General features: G+C 38.4%; 2 long non-coding RNA genes across 6 annotated transcripts; one reads left to right on the top strand and one right to left on the bottom strand.

The window, feature by feature from the left end:
- Positions 1-310: 310 nt before the first annotated feature.
- On the top strand, positions 311-3,670 carry LOC125790254 (uncharacterized). 3 transcript variants are annotated; one of them, XR_007430063.1, is made up of 8 exons: positions 311-775; positions 869-1,900; positions 2,071-2,157; positions 2,261-2,335; positions 2,434-2,481; positions 2,745-2,786; positions 2,879-2,944; positions 3,038-3,670. It is a non-coding gene; the product is annotated as an uncharacterized LOC125790254 (long non-coding RNA). The 3 variants fall into 3 exon arrangements; XR_007430064.1 differs by lacking the exon at positions 311-775 and having other exon boundaries at positions 805-1,900; positions 2,434-2,463; XR_007430062.1 differs by lacking the exon at positions 311-775 and having other exon boundaries at positions 806-1,900.
- A 4,702-nt stretch (positions 3,671-8,372) lies between these two features.
- LOC125790255 (uncharacterized) lies at positions 8,373-11,852 on the bottom strand. Of its 3 annotated transcripts, XR_007430066.1 has the most exons (8): positions 11,386-11,852; positions 10,261-11,292; positions 10,004-10,090; positions 9,826-9,900; positions 9,680-9,727; positions 9,257-9,298; positions 9,099-9,164; positions 8,373-9,005 (listed from the first exon to the last, which is right to left on the bottom strand). It is a non-coding gene; the product is annotated as an uncharacterized LOC125790255 (long non-coding RNA). The 3 variants fall into 3 exon arrangements; XR_007430065.1 differs by lacking the exon at positions 11,386-11,852 and having other exon boundaries at positions 10,261-11,355; XR_007430067.1 differs by lacking the exon at positions 11,386-11,852 and having other exon boundaries at positions 9,698-9,727; positions 10,261-11,355.
- Positions 11,853-13,496: the final 1,644 nt, after the last annotated feature.

Below are 13,496 nucleotides of genomic sequence, written 5' to 3'. Positions count from 1 at the left end.
ATGTATGGCTGATAGTTTCCCATCCTCCCAGCTGTTCAGGCCCACCATATCCTGACAATCAATCAATCAAGAATAATGATTAATAGTGTTTATGTGTAAGAGAGTATTTTCCCGCTCTTTTTCAAATTGTATGGCTGATAGTTTCCCATCCTCCCAGCTGTTCAGGCCCCCCATATTCAGATAATCAATCAATCAAGAATAATGATTCATAGTGTTTATGTGTAAGAGAGTATTTTCCCGCTCTTTTTCAAATTGTATGGCTGATAGTTTCCCATCCTCCCAGCTGTTCAGACCCCCATATTCTGATAATCAATCAATCAAGAATAATGATTAATAGTGTGTAAAAGAGAATATTTTCCTGCATGAGAATACTTTTACCCACAGCCAAACCTGCTCGGAGGCCCCTCTCTCACACACACACACACACACACACACACATACAGGCACGTACACGCGCACAGACACACACACACACACACAGTCACGGTCCTGCTCACACACCCGCCAGCCCCCCTTAACCAAACATTCAGTCTCTTGACTTCACACACACACACACACACACACACACACACACACACACACACACACACACACACACAGTGAGACATGTTCAGACACAAAATTATTTTATTTATCCGAGCAACCAATAAGGAATAATTACGTGTAGATACGTGTACATACGTAATATAACCACGCCCTTTATTCAATAAAAGCAGAGAGGTTACGGTACTCTACCAAACATTCAACAGGCGGTGGTGTTTCTAACGTTACACGGGTAAGAGTTTATAAGATATTGTTTAATTCAATTTATATAATTTATAAAACTATATCATTAAATAATTATTGTTTTATTTGATTTATTCCTTAGCAAAAGATCGCAAAACATGGATGCTCTTACGAACGCACCAAGAAAGGAAATCGCAGGGTCTGAAAAGAATCATGTATGGCCGCTATCAGACGGTCGATTCTTTGGATTTCGTTTCCACGATGATATGAAATGCGTCACTCTGTGTATCGGTCCAACAGTAAGATTTGAGGATGCGACCGTTTTGATAACTCTTAATGGAGAGGAATGGCATAGCTTCTCAAGACATTGTTCAGTTTTTAACACCTATCTCATTTACAGAAATTGTTACTGTAAACCGGATTACCATGAGAAATTTAATTTAACATGGACACCCTATATACAAACCGGAACAATGTTGCGTTCATTCAATCTATATCCGTATTTAAATGCCAAATCGTACAATGCCAGACTTACAATTGTTCACGAAGTTACAAGTTTATTAAAACAAAACAATTTTTTTGAACAGGAATGTAAAATTGAATTACAAAATGATGACTTCAACGCAATGCAGACGTACTTTGCAATAATAGACCGTATGTTCATTGAGAGCATCGTTGAAAAACATTAAATCTGATACAGAATTTCTGAGCTTCCGAATGCGTTATCATCAGTAAAAACTGAATAGTTTAGAGTGCAGTGTATCTTAGTGTTTGAGTCTGTGTCAGCGGCAAGATTTGTACCACGGCCTGCTGTATTGTGTTTCTGATCTTCCAGGACAGCTGCGTGACCAATTAGTGATTTCTTACTCAAGACTTGCATGCGCTTCTCAATGTATATAAACACGGACTTTCATACGGACACAAACATTTTCAGAGCTCAAGAATCTCTTTCGTTGGAAGATAATGGAGTCTGGTAAGTTTGCTTTTGGTCTGGATTGAATATAAATATTTTTATTATTATTCATACTGATGTTAATATAGTATGGTTATTTAGAATGTTGCTAGAACGTAATTAGAATGTCAAATATAATACAATGTTTTTAAACCAAATTATATTATAGTAATGTTTCGTTCTATTCTTTTAAAATAGGTAACATTCAGAAATGTTTTTAATGTGAGTAATTTTTATCATGATGAATTTTTAGAAATAATGTGATAAGTTATGTTTTATACTATTGGTGTAATTTATACTATTGGTGTAATACTGAAAATGATGCTTTTTTTAAAAAATATTAATAAATTATTTTATTTAATTATTATTATTATTTTTTTTTTTTTTTGTAGAGTTATGTAATAATTCAACATTCAGCAACTATCAATGCAACGAAACACCAGGGGTCAATTATATCCAAAAACCTCCAACTCCATACGGTGAGAAAAATATATATTTTTCTAATTATTGTACACACATTCACACACACATTTTATTTTCTATATTCTCTGTTCTAAGTATGTAATGATTTAATTATTTTAGAACTGACTGCTGAAACAAGAAGCAGCAGTCCCATTTACATCACTGATACTCCACCCAATAGCTCCACAATTCCAGGTAAGTGAAACATTTTTATCAATATTTAAGTAATACAAAATATATATGTTATTATCTATCATTTATTAAACCTGTGTATTTTCTGTTTGTTTGAACAGGGTGTGATTCTCCTGCGTATGCCAATAACGGTAATCAATCTCCATACAGTGAGCAGAAGATTTTAATTTTTTTCTAAATATTGTACACATACACACACACACACCCCTCCCCTACTCACTCGCCAGCATGATCTGCTCACACACACACACACACACACATCCCTCCCCTACTCACTCGCCAGCATGATCTGCTCACACACACACATACACACACACATCCCTCCCCTACTCACTCGCCAGCATGATCTGCTCGCACACACACACACACACACACACACAGTATTTTAATCAATAATATTATTTATTTTTAGATGTAATCCTGAACTCTCCATCCTACTCCCCAACAATCCCTAGTAAGAAACTTTTTGTCTCATTATTATATTTTGTATATATTGTGTGCGTATATAATATTGTAAATGATCTTATTCAATGTTTCAATGAATAGATCGTGAATCTGATCAACAATCCCCTGCGAAAGGTTATCAGTACAGCCATAATGACACGCTTTCCGGTAAATATGTATTATAATTAAACTTGCACATACGTGTATGTGAAAACACATTAGTGATGAAACGTAATATATTGTTATCTATGTGTGTTTTAGATTCCGATGTTAACGCCAATGATGATCTGAGGGACGATCTACGCGATCTACGCCACCTTCACAAGTCTGTGTCTTTGACGTTCAAGAAACTCATGCGCGTGAAAACACACGGGTCAAGAGTTCAAAGTAAGCATGTTCATGCATTGTGTAAGAAACGTGTGAGCCTTTATATGAATCAATGTACTACCCTACTCAATAAACACCATGTCTAGGAAAAGGTGTGATAATTGTTTTAATGTTGAAGCCAAGAGGTGTAAAATCAGACAGGAATCTGAATATGCCCCCATCACATCCGATCATTTAACTTGTGAATGTGTATCAGATACAGAACTTACACTCAACTTACAGCATGACCATTTCCATCAGTTAAACCAAAGTTTAGATAGACTACGGAATGAATGTAATCCTTCTGTAATAGACGCTGTTAATCGGCTTAACGAAAGTTTAGCTTTAACGCCCGACCTCAATAATGTTACGGAACAATCTGTAACAACGCCTCAAAATGTAACGCAAGAGTCAAACATAGATTTGTTTCACAATCTAAACCAAAGTTTAGATAGACTTCGGAATGAATGTAATCCTTCTCTATTAGACGCTGTTAATCGGCTTAACGAAAGTTTAGCTTTAACGCCCGATCGCAATAATGTTACGGAACAGTCTGTAACAACGGCTCAAATTGTTGCGCAAGAGCCGATGGTTGATTTGTTTCACAATCTAAACCAAAGTTTAGATAGACTTCGGAATGAATGTAATCCTTCTCTATTAGACGCTGTTAATCGGCTTAACGAAAGTTTAGCTTTAACGCCCGATCGCAATAATGTTACGGAACAGTCTGTAACAACGGCTCAAAATGTTGCGCAAGAGCCGATGGTTGATTTGTTTCACAATCTAAACCAAAGTTTAGATAGACTTCGGAATGAAGCGGATAATGAAAATCAACATTCACACACTTTGTCATCTGGGTCTAATCAAGCTTTCAGTGTAACAGTTCACAATAACGAGAATGTACAGGATCAGATAGGATATGGTGTAGAAGGTGAAATACCGCAGGATATACATGTAAACAGGATAGACAGATTCAACACCACAGAAATTAGGCGGCCTCTAAACTTTTCCTCATTGGGAAACGTTGAATCTTTCGATGAATTTTACAACTATGTGATGGAAGTTTTTAACCAAACCGTCGAGGTAGCAAATGGTTATATTGGTCCGAAGGATTCAGTATATGTGGAAATTCAAGGAGATTCGCTCAACGTTTCAGCGAGCGTTGAAGTAATCGACGGAGTCATAAACCCTAATGATATTGTAACAATGATTGAACAAAGCATGCAGAGCAAATTTGAAATTCTTTCCGACGAAACTCTACAAATTGTGATTCGAATTGTACACCCGCCGCGCGGAGGCGCGCGCGTTAAGTTCTCACAAATGTTCAATTCAGAAATTGTTCGGATCAAATTGAAACATCTGTTTTTCAAAATAAAGACAACCTCTGTTTCGCCCTATGTGTTTCCAAACTACTGAATCCAGACCTAAACGATTACCAAGTAGAGCACATTGCAAAACGGTTACAAGCCGATGTAGGGATGTCTGAAAATGACGCCGTTAGCTTTGCCGACATTTCATTGTTTGAAAAGTTACTCGATTGTAAAATCGTAGTGATGTACAGGGATGCTGTCAAAAAAGGGTACTCGTTTTTCCAAAACAGTACGATACCTCACGAAAAAACATTGTTCCTATTCCTGCATGAAAACCATTACTACGGTGTTAAAAACCTTAAGGCTGTGCTGGGTACCGGGTACGTTTGTTCTCACTGCTACGCGGGGTATAACGATGAGAATCATCATAAATGCGAGTACAGATGCAACGTTTGTCAGGATAACGATTGTCCCAAGCTTCCTAAAAATACGGTGCAATGTCAAGACTGTTTGAGGTTATGTAGAACACCGTATTGTTACGAAAAGCACAAGGTCAAAGACGACTCTGGTAAAATTTTGTGTGAAACTAGATTCTACTGTGCACAGTGTAACACCGTGCAGCACGGTAGAAAAGGGACCAGCAAACACAGTTGTCGCGCAAACCTATGCCGTCAATGCGGTGCTAAAGTAAACCCTGAATTTGAACACGAATGTTTTATAACGCCTCTAGAAAAGGAAAAGAACAACAAAAAGTACATTTTTTACGATTTTGAAACCAATCAAGAGTCAGGAAATCACATCGCAAATTTTATATGTTGCAGTACTTTTAAGGGTAAAGTTTGGACGGCTGAAGGACCCGATTGTGTTTCAGCGTTTTTTAAACGCTACCGTAGAAAGAAATACAAAGGCTACACGTTCTTGGCGCACAACGCTAGAAGTTACGATTCGTACATTTTATTGAATCATTTGGTCCGAGAGGGGATCAACCCCGACATCATAGCGCAAGGTGGTAAAATATTGTGCTTTGAAGATGTCGAGTTCAGACAGAGATTCATAGACAGTCTCTCTTTTCTCCCTATGAAGCTGAGCGCGATTCCCAAGGCTATGGGATTCAAGAATGAAAAAAAGGGTTATTTTCCTCATTTCTGGAACACTCTTGAAAACCAGAATTACATCGGCCCATACCCGGCAGCCAAATATTACGGTGTAGACACCATGATGGATAAAGAGAGACAAGAGTTTTTTGAATGGTACAATACTCTGTCTGGCAAGGTGTTTGACCTCAGAAAAGAGTTGGCCGATTATTGCGTGAATGACGTTCACATTCTCAGAAAGGGGTGTTTAGCATTCAGGGAGCAGATAATGAGCGGTACGGGTGTAGATCCTTTCAAATGCATCACCATAGCCAGCGTCTGTTTGAAAATCTTTAGAACACACTTTCTGATGGACAATACCTTGGCTATACCACCGCATGATGATTATATCAGCAGACAGAAGTCGTTCTCAAACTCTGCTATTCAATGGCTCGAGTACCTCTCAGACAGAGGGAAAATTCCGATTCGACACGCTCTCAACGAAGGTGAAGTTCAAATGGGTCAATATTTTTTAGACGGTTATTTTACCGACGGCCACACGCAAAATGCTTTCGAGTTCTTAGGATGCTTTTTTCACGGTTGTGATAAATGTTTCCCTGCAAACGCGCGTCACCCTCTAAGTAAAATTGGACAAACCTTCGAAGATGTTAAACAACACTCTTTGCAAAAAATTAAGAATTTGCAAAACATCTACAATATGCACGTTACAACAATCTGGGAACACGCGTGGAACGAAATGAAAAGGACAGATCAGGACGTAATAGCGTTTGCAGGGAAACATTTATCACAACCGTGAAAAAAGCATCTGGCTATGGTGATGCATTTGAAAGGATCTACACCCGTACCGCTCATTATCTGCTCCCTGAATGCTAAACACCCCTTTCTGAGAATGTGAACGTCATTCACGCAATAATCGGCCAACTCTTTTCTGAGGTCAAACACCTTGCCAGACAGAGTATTGTACCATTCAAAAAACTCTTGTCTCTCTTTATCCATCATGGTGTCTACACCGTAATATTTGGCTGCCGGGTATGGGCCGATGTAATTCTGGTTTTCAAGAGTGTTCCAGAAATGAGGAAAATAACCCTTTTTTTCATTCTTGAATCCCATAGCCTTGGGAATCGCGCTCAGCTTCATAGGGAGAAAAGAGAGCCTGTCTATGAATCTCTGTCTGAACTCGACATCTTCAAAGCACAATATTTTACCACCTTGCGCTATGATGTCGGGGTTGATCCCCTCTCGGACCAAATGATTCAATAAAATGTACGAATCGTAACTTCTAGCGTTGTGCGCCAAGAACGTGTAGCCTTTGTATTTCTTTCTACGGTAGCGTTTAAAAAACGCTGAAACACAATCGGGTCCTTCAGCCGTCCAAACTTTACCCTTAAAAGTACTGCAACATATAAAATTTGCGATGTGATTTCCTGACTCTTGATTGGTTTCAAAATCGTAAAAAATGTACTTTTTGTTGTTCTTTTCCTTTTCTAGAGGCGTTATAAAACATTCGTGTTCAAATTCAGGGTTTACTTTAGCACCGCATTGACGGCATAGGTTTGCGCGACAACTGTGTTTGCTGGTCCCTTTTCTACCGTGCTGCACGGTGTTACACTGTGCACAGTAGAATCTAGTTTCACACAAAATTTTACCAGAGTCGTCTTTGACCTTGTGCTTTTCGTAACAATACGGTGTTCTACATAACCTCAAACAGTCTTGACATTGCACCGTATTTTTAGGAAGCTTGGGACAATCGTTATCCTGACAAACGTTGCATCTGTACTCGCATTTATGATGATTCTCATCGTTATACCCCGCGTAGCAGTGAGAACAAACGTACCCGGTACCCAGCACAGCCTTAAGGTTTTTAACACCGTAGTAATGGTTTTCATGCAGGAATAGGAACAATGTTTTTTCGTGAGGTATCGTACTGTTTTGGAAAAACGAGTACCCTTTTTTGACAGCATCCCTGTACATCACTACGATTTTACAATCGAGTAACTTTTCAAACAATGAAATGTCGGCAAAGCTAACGGCGTCATTTTCAGACATCCCTACATCGGCTTGTAACCGTTTTGCAATGTGCTCTACTTGGTAATCGTTTAGGTCTGGATTCAGTAGTTTGGAAACACATAGGGCGAAACAGAGGTTGTCTTTATTTTGAAAATCAAACAGATGTTTCAATTTGATCCGAACAATTTCTGAATTGAACATTTGTGAGAACTTAACGCGCGCGCCTCCGCGCGGCGGGTGTACAATTCGAATCACAATTTGTAGAGTTTCGTCGGAAAGAATTTCAAATTTGCTCTGCATGCTTTGTTCAATCATTGTTACAATATCATTAGGGTTTATGACTCCGTCGATTACTTCAACGCTCGCTGAAACGTTGAGCGAATCTCCTTGAATTTCCACATATACTGAATCCTTCGGACCAATATAACCATTTGCTACCTCGACGGTTTGGTTAAAAACTTCCATCACATAGTTGTAAAATTCATCGAAAGATTCAACGTTTCCCAATGAGGAAAAGTTTAGAGGCCGCCTAATTTCTGTGGTGTTGAATCTGTCTATCCTGTTTACATGTATATCCTGCGGTATTTCACCTTCTACACCATATCCTATCTGATCCTGTACATTCTCGTTATTGTGAACTGTTACACTGAAAGCTTGATTAGACCCAGATGACAAAGTGTGTGAATGTTGATTTTCATTATCCGCTTCATTCCGAAGTCTATCTAAACTTTGGTTTAGATTGTGAAACAAATCAACCATCGGCTCTTGCGCAACAATTTGAGCCGTTGTTACAGACTGTTCCGTAACATTATTGCGATCGGGCGTTAAAGCTAAACTTTCGTTAAGCCGATTAACAGCGTCTAATAGAGAAGGATTACATTCATTCCGAAGTCTATCTAAACTTTGGTTTAGATTGTGAAACAAATCTATGTTTGACTCTTGCGTTACATTTTGAGGCGTTGTTACAGATTGTTCCGTAACATTATTGAGGTCGGGCGTTAAAGCTAAACTTTCGTTAAGCCGATTAACAGCGTCTATTACAGAAGGATTACATTCATTCCGTAGTCTATCTAAACTTTGGTTTAACTGATGGAAATGGTCATGCTGTAAGTTGAGTGTAAGTTCTGTATCTGATACACATTCACAAGTTAAATGATCGGATGTGATGGGGGCATATTCAGATTCCTGTCTGATTTTACACCTCTTGGCTTCAACATTAAAACAATTATCACACCTTTTCCTAGACATGGTGTTTATTGAGTAGGGTAGTACATTGATTCATATAAAGGCTCACACGTTTCTTACACAATGCATGAACATGCTTACTTTGAACTCTTGACCCGTGTGTTTTCACGCGCATGAGTTTCTTGAACGTCAAAGACACAGACTTGTGAAGGTGGCGTAGATCGCGTAGATCGTCCCTCAGATCATCATTGGCGTTAACATCGGAATCTAAAACACACATAGATAACAATATATTACGTTTCATCACTAATGTGTTTTCACATACACGTATGTGCAAGTTTAATTATAATACATATTTACCGGAAAGCGTGTCATTATGGCTGTACTGATAACCTTTCGCAGGGGATTGTTGATCAGATTCACGATCTATTCATTGAAACATTGAATAAGATCATTTACAATATTATATACGCACACAATATATACAAAATATAATAATGAGACAAAAAGTTTCTTACTAGGGATTGTTGGGGAGTAGGATGGAGAGTTCAGGATTACATCTAAAAATAAATAATATTATTGATTAAAATACTGTGTGTGTGTGTGTGTGTGTGTGTGCGAGCAGATCATGCTGGCGAGTGAGTAGGGGAGGGGTGTGTGTGTGTATGTGTGTGTGTGAGCAGATCATGCTGGCGAGTGAGTAGGGGAGGGGTGTGTGTGTGTATGTGTGTGTGTGAGCAGATCATGCTGGCGAGTGAGTAGGGGAGGGGTGTGTGTGTGTATGTGTGTGTGTGAGCAGATCATGCTGGCGAGTGAGTAGGGGAGGGGTGTGTGTGTGTATGTGTGTGTGTGAGCAGATCATGCTGGCGAGTGAGTAGGGGAGGGGTGTGTGTGTGTGTATGTGTACAATATTTAGAAAAAAATTAAAATCTTCTGCTCACTGTATGGAGATTGATTACCGTTATTGGCATACGCAGGAGAATCACACCCTGTTCAAACAAACAGAAAATACACAGGTTTAATAAATGATAGATAATAACATATATATTTTGTATTACTTAAATATTGATAAAAATGTTTCACTTACCTGGAATTGTGGAGCTATTGGGTGGAGTATCAGTGATGTAAATGGGACTGCTGCTTCTTGTTTCAGCAGTCAGTTCTAAAATAATTAAATCATTACATACTTAGAACAGAGAATATAGAAAATAAAATGTGTGTGTGAATGTGTGTACAATAATTAGAAAAATATATATTTTTCTCACCGTATGGAGTTGGAGGTTTTTGGATATAATTGACCCCTGGTGTTTCGTTGCATTGATAGTTGCTGAATGTTGAATTATTACATAACTCTACAAAAAAAAAAAATAATAATAATAATAATTAAATAAAATAATTTATTAATATTTTTTTAAAAAAGCATCATTTTCAGTATTACACCAATAGTATAAATTACACCAATAGTATAAAACATAACTTATCACATTATTTCTAAAAATTCATCATGATAAAAATTACTCACATTAAAAACATTTCTGAATGTTACCTATTTTAAAAGAATAGAACGAAACATTACTATAATATAATTTGGTTTAAAAACATTGTATTATATTTGACATTCTAATTACGTTCTAGCAACATTCTAAATAACCATACTATATTAACATCAGTATGAATAATAATAAAAATATTTATATTCAATCCAGACCAAAAGCAAACTTACCAGACTCCATTATCTTCCAACGAAAGAGATTCTTGAGCTCTGAAAATGTTTGTGTCCGTATGAAAGTCCGTGTTTATATACATTGAGAAGCGCATGCAAGTCTTGAGTAAGAAATCACTAATTGGTCACGCAGCTGTCCTGGAAGATCAGAAACACAATACAGCAGGCCGTGGTACAAATCTTGCCGCTGACACAGACTCAAACACTAAGATACACTGCACTCTAAACTATTCAGTTTTTACTGATGATAACGCATTCGGAAGCTCAGAAATTCTGTATCAGATTTAATGTTTTTCAACGATGCTCTCAATGAACATACGGTCTATTATTGCAAAGTACGTCTGCATTGCGTTGAAGTCATCATTTTGTAATTCAATTTTACATTCCTGTTCAAAAAAATTGTTTTGTTTTAATAAACTTGTAACTTCGTGAACAATTGTAAGTCTGGCATTGTACGATTTGGCATTTAAATACGGATATAGATTGAATGAACGCAACATTGTTCCGGTTTGTATATAGGGTGTCCATGTTAAATTAAATTTCTCATGGTAATCCGGTTTACAGTAACAATTTCTGTAAATGAGATAGGTGTTAAAAACTGAACAATGTCTTGAGAAGCTATGCCATTCCTCTCCATTAAGAGTTATCAAAACGGTCGCATCCTCAAATCTTACTGTTGGACCGATACACAGAGTGACGCATTTCATATCATCGTGGAAACGAAATCCAAAGAATCGACCGTCTGATAGCGGCCATACATGATTCTTTTCAGACCCTGCGATTTCCTTTCTTGGTGCGTTCGTAAGAGCATCCATGTTTTGCGATCTTTTGCTAAGGAATAAATCAAATAAAACAATAATTATTTAATGATATAGTTTTATAAATTATATAAATTGAATTAAACAATATCTTATAAACTCTTACCCGTGTAACGTTAGAAACACCACCGCCTGTTGAATGTTTGGTAGAGTACCGTAACCTCTCTGCTTTTATTGAATAAAGGGCGTGGTTATATTACGTATGTACACGTATCTACACGTAATTATTCCTTATTGGTTGCTCGGATAAATAAAATAATTTTGTGTCTGAACATGTCTCACTGTGTGTGTGTGTGTGTGTGTGTGTGTGTGTGTGTGTGTGTGTGTGTGTGTGTGTGTGTGTGTGTGTGTGAAGTCAAGAGACTGAATGTTTGGTTAAGGGGGGCTGGCGGGTGTGTGAGCAGGACCGTGACTGTGTGTGTGTGTGTGTGTCTGTGCGCGTGTACGTGCCTGTATGTGTGTGTGTGTGTGTGTGTGTGTGTGAGAGAGGGGCCTCCGAGCAGGTTTGGCTGTGGGTAAAAGTATTCTCATGCAGGAAAATATTCTCTTTTACACACTATTAATCATTATTCTTGATTGATTAATTGTCAGGATATGGTGGGCCTGAACAGCTGGGAGGATGGGAAACTATCAGCCATACAATTTCAAAAAGAGCGGGAAAATATTCTCTTACACATAAACAATATGAATCATTATTCTTGATTGATTGATTATCTGAATATGGGGGTCAACCTGTCACTTTGATGGCTTGTGTCCTATACTATATATATGACCTGTATAAAAAGGACATTTAAATGCTAACAATTCTTTTCATTTTAATTGTGATCAATGGTGTCTTAACACTTTTTTGTATTTTAACACCAAACCAACCAACATGAAATGGGCAATCACTATACATCATACACTTTAGCTCAACTAAAATGGCGCTCTTTTCCTTCTGTCAGCCAATGTAGGTTAACTAGCTTTACTAGCACTACATGGCAAAATAATTATGACGCATTAATATAAATTGTGTGAAACACAGCCATAGCTTGCTGCAAAGCTAGCTAGATGCAGCACTAAATACATACAGTGAGTCCAAAAAGTATTTGATCCCTTGCTGATTTTCTTTGTTTGCCCACTAATAAAGACACTATCCTTCTGCACTTTTAATGGTAGATATATTCTAACATGGAGAGACAGAATATCAAGACAAAAATCCAGAATATAATTTTAAAGAATATATTTTAATTAATTTGTATTTCAATGAGGAAAATAAGTATTTGATCCCTCTTGCCAAACACACTCAATACTTAGTGGCAAAGCCTTTGTTTGCAAGCACAGCGGTGAGACGTTTGTTGTAGTTAACCACAAGTTTAGCACACACACCAGGGGTAATTTTGGCCCACTCTTCTTTGCAGATCCTCTCTAAATCATGAAGGTTGGTGGGCTGTCGCTTGGCAACTCTGACCTTCAGCTCCCTCCATAGATTTTCGATCGGATTGAGGTCTGGCGACTGGCTGGGCCACTCCATGACCTTAATGTGATTTTTCTTGAGCCAATCCTTTGTTGCCTTTGCTGTATGTTTAGGGTCATTATCATGTTGGAAGACCCAACCACGGCCCATTTTCAGATCCCTGGCAGAGGGGAGGAGGTTGTCCCTCAGGATTGTGCGGTACATGGCTCCATCCATCTTCCCAGTGATGTGGTGAAGTAGCCCTGTACCCTTGGCAGAGAAACACCCCCAAAACATTATGCTTCCACCTCCATGCTTGACGGTGGGCACAGTGTTCTTGGGGTCATAGGCAGCATTTTTCTTCCTCCACACATGGCGGGTGGAGTTGAGGCCAAAAAGTTAAATTTTGGTCTCGTCTGACCACAAAACCTTCTCCCAATAACTTGGTTCATCTTTCAAATGATCATTGGCATACTTGAGGTGCGCCTCCACATGTGCTCTCTTCAGCAGGGGTACCTTTCGGGCACTGCAGGATGTGAATCCATTGTTGCGCAAAGTGTTGCCAATTGTTTCCTTGCAAACTGTGGTCCCAGCTGCCTTCAGGTCATTTGCTAACTCCTGCCGAGTGGTTGCAGGACGATTTCTGACCGTTCTCAGCATCATTGCCACCCCACGAGGCGAAATCTTCTTTGGAGCACCGGGCCGAGGTCTGTTGATTGTCATGTTATACTCTTTAAACTTTCTGATAATTGCACCAATACTTGTTACTTTCACATCCAACA

The sequence above is a fragment of the Astyanax mexicanus genome, unplaced genomic scaffold (assembly GCF_023375975.1).
Source record: "Astyanax mexicanus isolate ESR-SI-001 unplaced genomic scaffold, AstMex3_surface scaffold_35, whole genome shotgun sequence".
Classification (NCBI taxonomy): domain Eukaryota; kingdom Metazoa; phylum Chordata; class Actinopteri; order Characiformes; family Acestrorhamphidae; genus Astyanax; species Astyanax mexicanus.
Note: the sequence above shows the minus strand (reverse complement) of the source record. Positions and strands in the feature narration are given on the sequence as shown.